At 39.9% G+C, this 12,836-nt stretch overlaps 1 protein-coding gene across 8 annotated transcripts in view; it reads left to right on the forward strand.

Annotated features, from left to right (window-relative positions):
- atosb (atos homolog b) overlaps positions 1-12,836 on the forward strand; it is a 155,648-nt gene that overhangs the window by 102,707 nt on the left and 40,105 nt on the right. For 7 of the 8 annotated variants that reach the window (XM_085973009.1, XM_085972957.1, XM_085972965.1 and 4 more), the window contains 2 exons: positions 1,534-1,769; positions 6,113-6,171. The gene's annotated coding sequence lies outside the window, so the exon portion shown is untranslated. Of the gene's footprint in view, positions 1-1,533; positions 1,770-6,112; positions 6,227-12,836 lie in introns of all 8 variants that reach the window. The other variant, XM_085973000.1, reaches the window with a different exon arrangement.

Here is a 12,836-nt window from a genome sequence, read left to right on the forward strand (position 1 = left end):
AAGTGAAGGTGTAAGAAATTAAATCCAAGTTGAGGCCTTTAATTACCTGAAGTAATTTGATTGGCTGGCCTTTAACCAATCCATTATAATATGCAGTTGTTTGTTTATTTTAAAAACTTTACATTCAGCATTATGAAGACTTCAGCTCTTCATTTTTTTATTCAAGCACCTATTAAGACAGTCACTTTTCCAATAATGTAACAGTACAGAAAAATTACTCAGTTTACATTGCTAGGTTCTTTAAACATAGCAAATGTGTTGAGAAATGTAATGGTTAATTTTGTACTTTGCACAACAAAATTGGATTTTTATTCTATTGTGTAACGCTATGACATTTTCATTTTCACTGGGGGAAATTAATTTTCCTGTTTTCTAATTTTTTTCAACTTTTTACACATAGTAGCAGCATCAAGCATTCCAAGGTCAATTGTTGCATGTTTTTCTGAGCATATAATCTAGTCTTGCTCGCCACTGCAATACTGGGAGAGTGCTGCATTGTAGGATGCTGTCCTTCAGATAAGACAATCACCAGAGGTCCTATTTCTGTTTCGGTGGATGTTGAAGTTCCCATTGTACTATATGAACTAGTGCACAGAGTTCTCTCGCTATCCTCGCTTAACCCACTAAAACAGATTCATTTGTTGTAGTTGTTTGTGCGATTGTGCTATGCACAAAATGGCTGTGTCATTTCCCCTACACAAGTCATTTAATTCCAAAGTAATTAATTGTATGAGAAATTCTTTGAGATATATCTGAATAATATGATCTGCACTCAATCAATGTAAGTCTTCAATTTTTTTCTTTAAAATGCTCCAAAAAGGCCTTCACCCACACTGGTATAACCTGCCCATTTAAAATAGAAATTGTCCTTATGGCTTCTAAGGGTGGTGACTGACCATCTAGTGCCAGGTTATGAGCAGCTTTGGACTGTGTATATGTGCCAGTTAGAAGCTAAGTTGAGACTACCCAATCATATTTTATTTAAAGGCTTTGTAGATGCCAAGTGAGACTGTCCTCCCATCAGTCTTGGCTGGCTTGAACATGTTCCAGAGCTGAAAAGTATAACATTTTAATTCACCACACCACTTGGGCCTTTCGGGCAGATGGCCATTTGAAATATTGCTATTCTAAAGTTGAATTAAGATTTTCTACTACTATGGTTGAATTCAGTAGAGATTAGTGGCTCTCTATAGAAGATCAGTAGCTCGTATTTCTGCTAATTGAGGCAACTGAAGTCCAGCACACGTGAATTTGACATCACAGCAACTTTCACTGCTGAAGCCATTATTTGCTGTAGATTGGGAATATTGCTTAGAAAGTCAGGAAGTTAATTGGGTTGATCCTTAAACAGAACTGTTCTGATCTTTTATTTCAAAAATTCTAAGTGCCATATTATGTTTTCTTATGTTACATGTCTTTTCCCCCCTTTTCACTGCAAATACACTTTCACATTCTGAAATTCCAATTCCATAAATCTTGCACGTTAAACTGTAAATACAATAAAACTGTAATAAAATTAATTCATTTTTCCAGTACTGCAGGGTCCTGGGACTAAAGTGGGGAAAAGAAGTCGTGCCTATTTAAGCAAATTACTTGCTCTAGTGATGGTGGAAGTTACTCTGCAACCAGTTCGTATCTGCGGTTGTGAGGATGGAAGATTTGCCAAAATAGCTGACGCAAACTCTAAAATCATTTGGAATCTCTTGTACCAAGAAAGGCGTGTGGCACAGCTTATCCCTAAATGAGAAGATCATCAGAATAGCGGAATGGTAAGTTTAACCAACCAAGTGAGCTGGTTGCTGTTCAGATAGAGCAGTGATCCAGTATATGGCCGAACATAATTCTATTTATCAGAATACACTGTAGAAATGACTGGAATTGTTATGTACAAAATCAACTGGATGATTAGCAGCATTTCCTAGTCCTAAATTTAAAAACATTTGCATTGAAGGCATGCCTTAGTATCATGTGGTGATGTAAAGTGTTGTGTATAAAATACATTTGAAGTTCAAGAGGTATGTGACAATCTATAGTGATATCTGGTCATGCATTATAATTTAGTGTTGTGGGTGTGTGCCCATTGAAAAATGGATCTGTACAGAAGTGGCCAATTTTGTGGCTCATATATATGACTCATTTCTTTTGAAATGAAATGGCTAATTGGTGGCATTTTGACAAGTGAGATTGTTTTCACTGAATTGGTGACGAGAGTATAGATTTGGCATTATCACAGGAAGCACAAAGGAGGAAGTGTAAAGTCTGTGGGTTATATGGTGAATTAATACACAGACTACAAGAGTAACTTTAACAGGACTTTACTATTCGAAGGTCAGGGCGAATCTGCCCAATAAATCCTTACACAGCACTTATATACCGGTGTGGTCACCACCGGTATTACAGTATACAGCAGCCAAGATAAAGTAGTGCAACCCTTAAAATAGTTCTCTTAAAGGTGGAACGTTACATACACTACAGGAAGGTGGAAGGAATTTTTCACACGCAACATGGAACACTTCACCACAAAAAGGTTATTGAGACAGATATTGAAAAGGAAAATAGGTAGATACAGGAAACTCTCTGGTATCCGGCACCAATGGGACCAAGATGGTGCTGGTTGATTAAAAATTCCGGATGACGGAGAGGGTTATCTACCGAGGCTATTTTGAACAAACAAAGAGTCAGACTCCTGTTATTGAGGTGTTCGGACTTCTGACAGTGCCAAGAAGCCGAGTAGTGGCAGTTTGGAGAACTACCCACACTGACTAACTCAGCCACCGCGGGAGACTCAGGCTCGGCAACATTTCCGGTTATTGAGGTGTTTTTGGAGTATGAATTTTGCCGGTTAATAGAGAATTCCGGATATTTAGGTGCCGTTTAAATGAGAGTTTCCTGTATTTCAAAAGTAAGAATATATAAGGACAAAAAGAAAAGGCAGTGAAATGGAGCTACAGGAAACTTTGGTTTATCCGGAGGTTGTATGTCCTGAAACCTCGATCTAACAGCAGAAATCAGCAGCCGTTTTGGTGAGCTTTTTTTTCTTCTAGCATTTTTTTTTTTTTTAACAGTCAGGCTCTGGAAAGCATCTCTGTAGCTTAGCAACAGCTTCAGAGACACTTCCAAGGTACGGGCCGAGTGTTTACAAGCTGTTGCTAAGCAACAGTGTTTGTTGTCAGATACGGCGATGAAAACCTCCGTATCCTTCAACATTAGCGCTGGTCTATCCGGAAGTTTTGATAGATCGGCAGCAGCTCGGTCCCGTCGGTGCCGGATATCGCAAAGTTTCCTGTAATAGAATGGGTAGCTTCTGTTCGAGCTAGAATTGGCTGATGGCCACCTTCTATGTTGTAAATACTGTGAACTAATGGGGAAAATGTCAAATTCAAACTACTTGTTAAATTTTAATTTTTAAAACATGTTTGTTAAAATGGGAATGATTCCATTCATGGGAATGCTGAATATGAGCTTTTTGAAATCATTATCCATTTCCATTGATTATGTTGACCATTTTATTTTGTTTATTTTTAACCTTTACATTAGCACTAATATTGGTGAAGATTTCGCAATCACCCAAAATCCCATTATGGTGTTATGCTTGGCCCTGAGCTGAGCTTCAAACCCCATATGCTGTCTAGCACAAGACTGCTTACTTCCCTTTCCACAACATCATTCGGCTCCACCATTGCCTACCCCACCACCACTGTGAAACCCCTATTATGCCTTTGTTGCCTCCAGACTTGACTTCTCCAATGCCCTCCTTGCTAGTTTACTACGCTTCACCATACACTGACTCCAAATTATCCAAAACTTCTGCGCACCTATTGCTTCTGACCTTACTGACCTCCACTGGCTTTCTGCCCTGCATAGAACTGAAATCTCAAGTCCTTGTTTACAAATTCTCTTTCTTCCCCCCCCCCCCCGCAAGTTTTTCACCCCTACACTGGTGGGTGGCGAGTGTTTGAATCACGATGCTTGGTTGAACCATGACGGTATGGGACAGGCGCGATGGACCAGCTGTCTATCATTTTTGTATGTTTGTACGTATCTTTGCAACCTACTTCGTACCATTGTAACTTATCCTAGCCCAAGGCTCAGCCCAAACCTTTTGATCCTCCAACTCTGGCCTTCTGTCAATTTTCCCACTCCCATTTTCTCCACTTTCGTATTTACGGCTGAGCCTTCAACTGCTTCAGCCCTACTGTTCGGAAATCCTTCCCCGAGTCCCTCCACCTTCCTAATTCTCCCAACCATTAAGTATGGTCAAAACCATTTTTTATACCATGTTTTCAATCATTTATCCCAAAGCTGCTTTGAGCCTTTTTCTCCTAATGTGAAGTGCCTTGGGACATTTACTATGTTGAAAGTGCTCACAGAATCACAGAATCACAGAAACCCCACAGTGCAGATAGAGGCCATTTCGGCCCATCAAGCCTGCACCGACACATATCCCACCCGATCCCCGTAACCCCTACACCAACACATATCCCACCCTATCCCTGTAACCCCACGTATTTAATCCCCCTAACACTAAGGGTCAATTTATCATAGCCAATCAACCTAACCTGCACATCTTTGCAAGCTGTTGCACTAATATTTTTAGAATTTTTTTGGTGGAAGGAGGGGATGTAGGAAATCTTATCTGCGTTGTATTGCATCAGCATAATTTATTTTAAATGCTTCAAAGGCTTCAGCCCATTGGCATAAGATCTGCTACTGCAGTTAAGATACAATGGTGTGGAATTTAACTTCTTTTCAGTTTTAATTTCCTTTACACTTTTCTTGTCTGCAATTAGGCAGGCATCCATAAAAGGCACTTACTCATAATCTTTGCTATGGAGCTCCAGAAATAGAAGTTATTAGTTAGTCTGCTGAAAACAAATTCCAGTTCCAATTTAAATCTAAATGTGGCAGCACTGATTAATTGGACACTGTGTCAAATTGTGCAGAAGTACTGCAGTTATCTCTTTTTATTGCAAACCCTTTTGCAATATGCTAGTACCGTTCCATGTAGAGAATATAAAATGAGGCCAACCTCCGAGTGGGTGAGAGGCCAAAATAGACAAAACTTGTTTCCAACTTCACTGGCTCTCAGATTACAAGTTGCTGGATTGTCCTGCCTATAAAATGATGACATTCCATCAATTTTCTCTGCTGTTCTTTTTTCATATTTGGGAAGCATTCTTGCCCTTTGATTAATACTGTCATCAAAGCCTTCCTTCTCAGTTTATTTTTTTGAATCACTTCCTACTTTTATAAAGGACTGTACCAGAGTTCTGAACCATTTAACCCTTAAAGGTGAAAAATACAAATTGGTATTTTTGATTTTCAACAGATGGAGCTTGGACTTTTGGTCACAAATGGTCAGAACCACTGGTCTTTGCAATTAGGCATATGTTCTGTTTCCAGTAAATAACTCTATTAAGAAGGATTCAACTGCACTTTAGCCCAGTAAATAGCAACATTACTCAATGACTACTGCTCAAACTCTACCCATGGTGCTCTTCCTAAATTCTGATTGCATGATGTGGTGCATTTTTAGCATTCTATTGCTATTTTGGGCCTCTTGCACCTCTAATCCCTCTCTTAACCTGTTAGCAAATTCCTATGCTCCACCCAGAATTCTCTTACCCCTTCATTTTTTCTTTTGTATTGGTTTTTGTTCTTTAACCCATTTTTATTGTCTCATTAACTGCTTCACAAATTAGCTGAATAAACATCTGCAAATGGGAAAATCTGAGTGGGAGTGGGATCTGAGATTATAGAACAAATTGAGTGAATATTGATAGTATCTGTGCTGCTAAACTGTGATGTGTCAAAAGCAGCAGACAAGACTTGAATAGTAGATGGATGAATATTCTGAGTTTCACTTAATTACCTTTGGAGATGAGGGACTATTTATGAAAAGCCTCTATCTTGAATACCAATCACCCTATCATTTCCCCCTTCTATGTTTTTGCCTGAGAGCAAGCAAATGGACTACTCCTGGTTCTATGCTAATTATGTGATGTATTTGGCTGAGAGTTTTCTCTTCTTTTCTGTTGGAGGGACTTTGTCATTAACACAGGACTGAGATGAGGAACTCTGATTAATTGTCTTGTTTCTTTCTTTCTTTTAGTCTTATTAGAAATTGACCAGCCGTTACCTGGGATGACTCCAACAAATTGACCAGCAATGGTATGGAATTTCACTGATTTATGGTTGGAGCAATAACTTAATTTCTAATTGAAAGGTATTTAAACTCTAAACAGGCCAAGTCCTGTTTCACCTCTTGATAACACTGATGCTGAGGAAGAAATGTGATAGTATATGCAACAGAGTGGCTTTTACCAGAAAAATGAACATTATTGGTTTTTTTAAAAAAAAGTTTCTTATGCTCATATTGTTCTTTCTAACATTTGTGAATGTGAATGGTTTGTGAAATCTCTAGTTGAGGAAAATGTTTGCTTGGTTTTGATATGTACATCTGCCTCTCCCTTTGGCGACTGCAATGAAATGATAATGCCAAACAGCTGGACAGTTATTCATTTTAGTTTGTTAAAAATTATTAGGTTATTGTGTGACATTTATGTTTTCTTTTTTAATGTGGTTGAGAGGAGAAACGTGAGATTTATGGGAAGGTTTCAAAACTTTCTAGTACCCAGAAACGGAATTGTATCTGGCACCAAGATGGCAATTAGCAAATATCTCTGTGGTGTGAGTCAGCACATTACAGCATAGAAGATCTATTTATGAAATGTCATCATCAACTAGGGACAGATGTAGCAGAGGGCATAATTTAAATCGTGTTCTAAAAAGTAATGTTCCTTTTTTTTGCTGCAATTCGTATTTTGAAAACTTTTATAATGTTATGATATCCTTGAGAATCAAATTTATTTGGAAATTATGACTAAAGTATAAAAAAAAGTTGAAAACAAAAGCTCTTATGCAAACTGTATGTGGAGTAATAGTGTTGCAAAGCTATAGCATAATCCAGGGGTCAGAAGATGTTTTCTAAATCACTTCAGCTTTGTTGTTGCATTTCCTAATGTTATCAGAAGTTCAGCATTACAGCTGTACAATGTGGAAGCAAACATCATGTCTGTTCCTCAGATGAACATTTACTGTATTAATATGAGCCTTGACCACACTCCTATTGAGTCAAGAAACATAGAAGACTTTAATTCCAAAATTTCTAATTCTTTTACATAATGACACATGCTGCAGTGTATTTCACAGTTCTAATGCATCTTTGTGTTGAGATGAGAAATCGGTTAAGCTTTGCTCCTGGAGGTTATGTTGTCATTGACCATTATCTATGACTGGGAAAATCTGACCATTATCTATGACTGGGAAAATCTGAGTGGGAGTGGGATCTGTTACTGCTCTAGTGGTATCCTATATGTGTACTTACATTACTTAAGATAGCTGTTATTTATGTCCAATTTAATGTCTTTTTTTTTGTTCTTCTGAATTTTTTTTTGTATATAGATCATTATACATTTCCTATCCTTGCTTCTTCCTGCCACCCAAAATTTGTCCCCTTTTTTTCTCCTGACACATGCTTGGAAACAGTTCTATGGGTTCTTGCAGCCCTCCCATATATAATTGAAGCGCTCATTCAGCATGAAATCTTGGATGGTACAGACATACTATTTGACCATGGAATGCATCATTGAGTTTGTCTTAATCTGACATTTACAATCGGGATCGCAAGAGGAACATTCGACAATTACACCATCCTATGTGGTCTTCTTCCTTCCTCCATTCTCATTGTGTTGAAATGATGACTCATCGCCTGATCTGCTCCTCTAACTCATCTTTATTTCCTTTTAGTCTTCCTTTTCCCCTACAATCTACAGGCCTTTAAAATCCAAGCTTGCCATTATCTAGCCACTATTTATTGATTGACTTTTACCTTGTCTTGTCTCCAGATCTTTTCAGACTTTTGGTGTCCTATACTGTAGGATATCTATGTGCCTCATTTTTTAAAAAACAGCATTAGGCACCCTAGCTTTTTCCCCAACCCAGGGACTCTCAGGCCTTCTGTTCGAACTGCTTCTGTTGAGATCGCCAGCCCAGACTGAGAATGGAATTTGCAAGCTCCCTACAATGTGTTGGAGGTCTGCCATGCTTTTAAAAGTGTTTATCTTTCTAGTCTTTATGTTGTGGACATTCTGTTATTGAATTCAGTATTGCAGTCTTCACTAGTTTTTGGCTTTGAAAATGTTCTTCAATTGCATTCATTAGTTTCTATCCAATGTTGCATTTTCTTGGATGATAGCAACCATCAGATAGCCAAGGCTTTATTGTGCTTGCAATAGTGTCAAGGAATGTTCTCTAATGCTTCAATATTGTCCAGCCAGTTACTAAGGGCCTCAAAGCAGTTAGTGACAGCCATCTATCTGAACAAAGTAGTTGCTGAAGTGGAACAAGGCTTGCATTGCCATCATTTAAAAGCCTGCTTTTAAAGTGGTCAAGCTTTTGAGAGATCATGAGAATTTTCACTTTGGCCGTGGGCGGAAAACTGGTAGTTACGGATCGGCCTCCCACTGTACATCCCATCACTATCCCTTGCCTGTCCCTGGGTGCCTTATAATGCACCTACTTAGTCTCAGAACATAACGTCATCCCTCCAACCATGGATAAAATCAAGACCAATACCAAATTACTCCATTGCACTTGCAATACGCCATTGACCAACTTCTTGTTTTGTGTCTGATGAGCTAAGATAATGGAAGGCGAGCAACTGAAGTGGGAAAGGCTTACCAAGCAAATTTATGCTCATTTGCTCTTCCTTTAGTCGCAAGAGATGTTTTTGCAAGTATTATTCTTCAGTAGTTTGTGAAGTCAGGAGACCACAGCAATCTGGCTTTAGTGCCAAATGGTCAACTATAGATGTCATTCCAATTCTACATCTTTCAGCGGAGTCGCATCATAAATTCCCTCCTGTTTTGCTTAATTGCACCTTAGCCAGAATTTGATTTAATAGATCATGAGGCCAAACTAGGAGCTACAGTGAATTGTGAAGAAACAACAGAAAATTGCAAAAGGACATGGACAGATTAAGCAAGTGGGTGGAATGCTGGCAGAGGTGATTTAACGTAAGAGAATATGGATAAGAAGGGCAGATGGGAATATAATCTAAATGGGCAAGCACACGGGGGTGGAAGAGGGGTCCAAAAAATTTAGTGTCCGGAGCTGAAAACAGTTCAGATAACACCCACAAGGCTGATCTCCGTGTCCAGAGGAAAGACTGGAGAAACCTGGACTTATCAGCATTGAAATGTGGAACTCGCTGCCACATGGAGTGGTTCAACCAGATAGTATTGACGCATTTAAAGGGAGGCTTGATGCATACATGAGGGAGATGGGAATAGAGAGATATGGGGGCAGTGTGGGAAAAGATAATTGGTGTGAGAGGGGACTTGTTTGGAGTATGGCCTGTTTTGTAATGTGACTGCTGGTGACCTTGTAGAAGTTTAAGATAGCAAATAATTTGGAAAAGGTAAATCTGGAAAATTACTTAAAACTAAATTGTGAGAACAGGACAAGGGGATGTAAGTTCAAATATTTACATGCAAAGATTGAACAGATATCTGGAAATTCTTCTTCATGCATGGAATGGACTTCAGACGAGAGTAGTGGAGGCAAAACATTAGAATTATTTAAACAGTTAAATGCCACAATGGGGACGAGGAGGAACAACTATAGGGCCTTTCCGGGTGGATGAACTAAAATGGACCAAATAGCTGCCGCCTTTCAATAAATCTTGTAATGCAAATGAAATGTGGTGTACTGCAGGGGATAAATTCAGTTGTTGTCATTGGCATCGTCATAATATATTAATGATTTTAGAGGAAAGACTGGTAGCAAAGCTATCCAAGATGTCACATTGGGAGGGGTCATAAACAGGGAGCAAGTGGGCCAGATACAGAGGGACATACAGGTTGGTGGATTGAATCAAAACTTGGATATGCTGGTAATGCAGAGAAATGCTAAGTCATGAAGCTGGGGGAGGGATATACAGACTGGAAGTACAAAATAAATGGGATCTGTCTACAGAGAGGGATGTGAGGCTTTAGTAAAAACATCCTTGGAAACTGTCAACAGTTGTGGCAGTGGTGAAAAAACGAAATAGGTTCTTAGAATGTATAACAACATCAATTGCATTTAAATAGTGCCTTTATATAAAAAAACGTCCCAAGGCACTTCGGAAGTGTAATTGGATAAAAATGGTTACTGAGCCGAAGAAAAAGGTATTAGGAGGGGTAGAGAGCAACTGCTCGAAAGAATGGTTAGCTTGTACAAAACACTGATCTGACCTTGAGTGTTGTGTACAGTTCTGGGAACCATACCACATTGAGAACATTCTGGCCTTGGAGGATGTACAGAGATGCTGTAGGACAATGGGACCTTGATTTTCGCTTATCCAAAGTTCTGCTGCCCATATCCTGTCTCATTCATTTATCACTTCCAGTCCTTCAACTTTAAAATTCTCATCCTTGTGTTCGAATCCCTCCATGACCTCACTCTCCCTATCTCTGTAATTTCCTCTCAACTCCCTGTCCCTCTGACTCCTCCCTCTTGAGCTGCCCACCTACCTATCATTCGCAGTCATACTTTCAGCCACCTATGCCCTATGCTGTGTAATTCCTTTCCTAAACCCCTCCACCGAGCCAACTCCCTCTCCGTTTTTTTAACATAGAAACATAGAAGATAGGAGCAGGAGTAGGCCATTCGGCCCTTCGAGCCTGCTCCGCCATTCAATGAGATCATGGCTGATCATCCAAACTCAGTACCCTGTCCCTGCCTTCTCCCCATATCTCTTGATCCCTTTAGCCTTAAGAAATATATCTAACTCTTTCTTGAATATACTTAATGAACTGGCCTCCACCACCCTCTGTGGCAGAGAATTCCACAGGTTCACCACTCTCTGGGTGAAGAAATTCCTCCTCATTTCAGTCCTAAATGGCTTACCCCTTATCCTTAGACTATGACCCCTGGTTCTGGACTCCCCAGCCATCAGAAACATCCTTCCTGCATCTAGTCTGTCCAGGCCTGACAGAATTTTATAGGTTTCGATGAGATCCCCTCTCAATCTTCTAAACTCCAGTGAGTATAAGCCCAATCGACACAATCTCTCCTCATACGTCATTCCTGCCATCCCAGGTATCAGCCTGGTGAATCTTCGCTGCACTCCTTCCATGGCAAGAAAGTCCTTCCTCAGGTAAGGCGACCAAAACTGCACACAATACTCAAGGTGCGGTCTCACCAAGGCCCTGTACAACTGCAGCAAGACATCCTTGTTCTTGTACTCGAACCCTCTTGCTACGAAGGCCAACATACCATTTGCCTTCTTAACCGCCTGCTGCACCTGCATGCTTACCTTCAGCGACTGGTGCACAAGGAAGCCCAGGTCTCTTTGCACTTCCCCTTCTCCCAATCTATTGCCATTCAAATAATAATCTGCCTTCCTGTTTTTGCCACCAAAGTGGATAACCTCACATTTATCCACATTATAGTGCATTTGCCATGTTTCTGCCCAATCACCCAACCTGTCCAAATCGTACTGGAGTTTCACGACATCCTCCTCACAGCATACCCTCCCACCCAGCTTTGTGTCATCTGCAAATTTGGAGAGATTACATCCAATTCCCTCGTCCAGATCATTTAAGACCCTACTAAAACCCCATCTCCTTTGTGATGTATTTTTCTATGTTTAAGGCACTTTAAAAATGCGTGGTGCTGCTGCTGCTGTCATCACCTTCCTTGTGTCAACTTCCTTCCTGCCCCTAAAATTGATGGTTCATGTGACTAGGTATTACCTTGTAGAGATTACCAATCTCTTTCAAATTATCAGGCTCGACTGCAAACCAATAAGGAGGGAATATTATGCTTATTCAGAGTTTAAGACAGAATATAACACACTAGTTATACAGCAAAAACATACAACCGTGACAAGCAGCTGGTACCGGTCCCAATCGGGCAGATGGCTGGCGTGTGCGAACAGTTCTCCGGCTTACGGCCTTTCTCCCTCTCGTCTAGAACCTCCAAGAATGGGTTGAGTCTGCTCCTGGAAGAGTGTTAGACCAGCCTCATTCTTGTATGGCTCTCCCCTCCACCATCTGTGCTAAGGGCTTTTCAGGTCTTTCTCATATACCCTTTTTTAGGGGTGGGCCTGATGTAAAATATGGACAGAATCATATAACCTGTAAGGGCTCTTCCTAAATCAAGATGCCCAATGGCACATCTCGAAGTTGAGACACAGAACTTGATGAAGATTCTCCCTCCAGGAGGGGTCTTCACAATCATTATATATGTTTTATTGTTTATACGTTTTGAAGGCCTACCCATCGGAATTTCTCTTATCTCCCTTGTCTCTGTGCTCCCTAGTCAGACATGCCATTCTCGGCCATCAGATGTTCGTAACTGCATGTTATCAGTTATTTATGTCCATGCTGTTCATGCAGCTTCAGCTATGCAAAACTAACTCTTTCATTATCAGGCTGTTGTACTATGGAATGAATCATTAAATTCCCAAAGATATCCTCCATTCTATTCTCATACACTGGTTAATTTACACATTTTAAAGCAGTTTTGTTAAACAAAGTCAAAATCCTAACTTAGCATTATAATATGGTTATTAGCAGTAATGGAAGAAACATAGGCATTGGGCCTTGGTTGGTCAAATTAAAGATACATAAAACAACCTTCCTAGCACACAAACAGCAGACAGCTAGCCTGGACACAAGGTTATATGTGACCGTCATTGTGCAAAATGTTATAACATCCACAGGGAACCAAAACATAAGCAGATTCTAAGCATCTATCTAGTTATTCTAATACTAATTTGAAGAAAC

This window comes from Somniosus microcephalus, chromosome 2 (assembly GCF_052327205.1).
Source record: "Somniosus microcephalus isolate GS21.2 chromosome 2, FLI_Smic_1.0, whole genome shotgun sequence".
Taxonomy (NCBI): domain Eukaryota; kingdom Metazoa; phylum Chordata; class Chondrichthyes; order Squaliformes; family Somniosidae; genus Somniosus; species Somniosus microcephalus.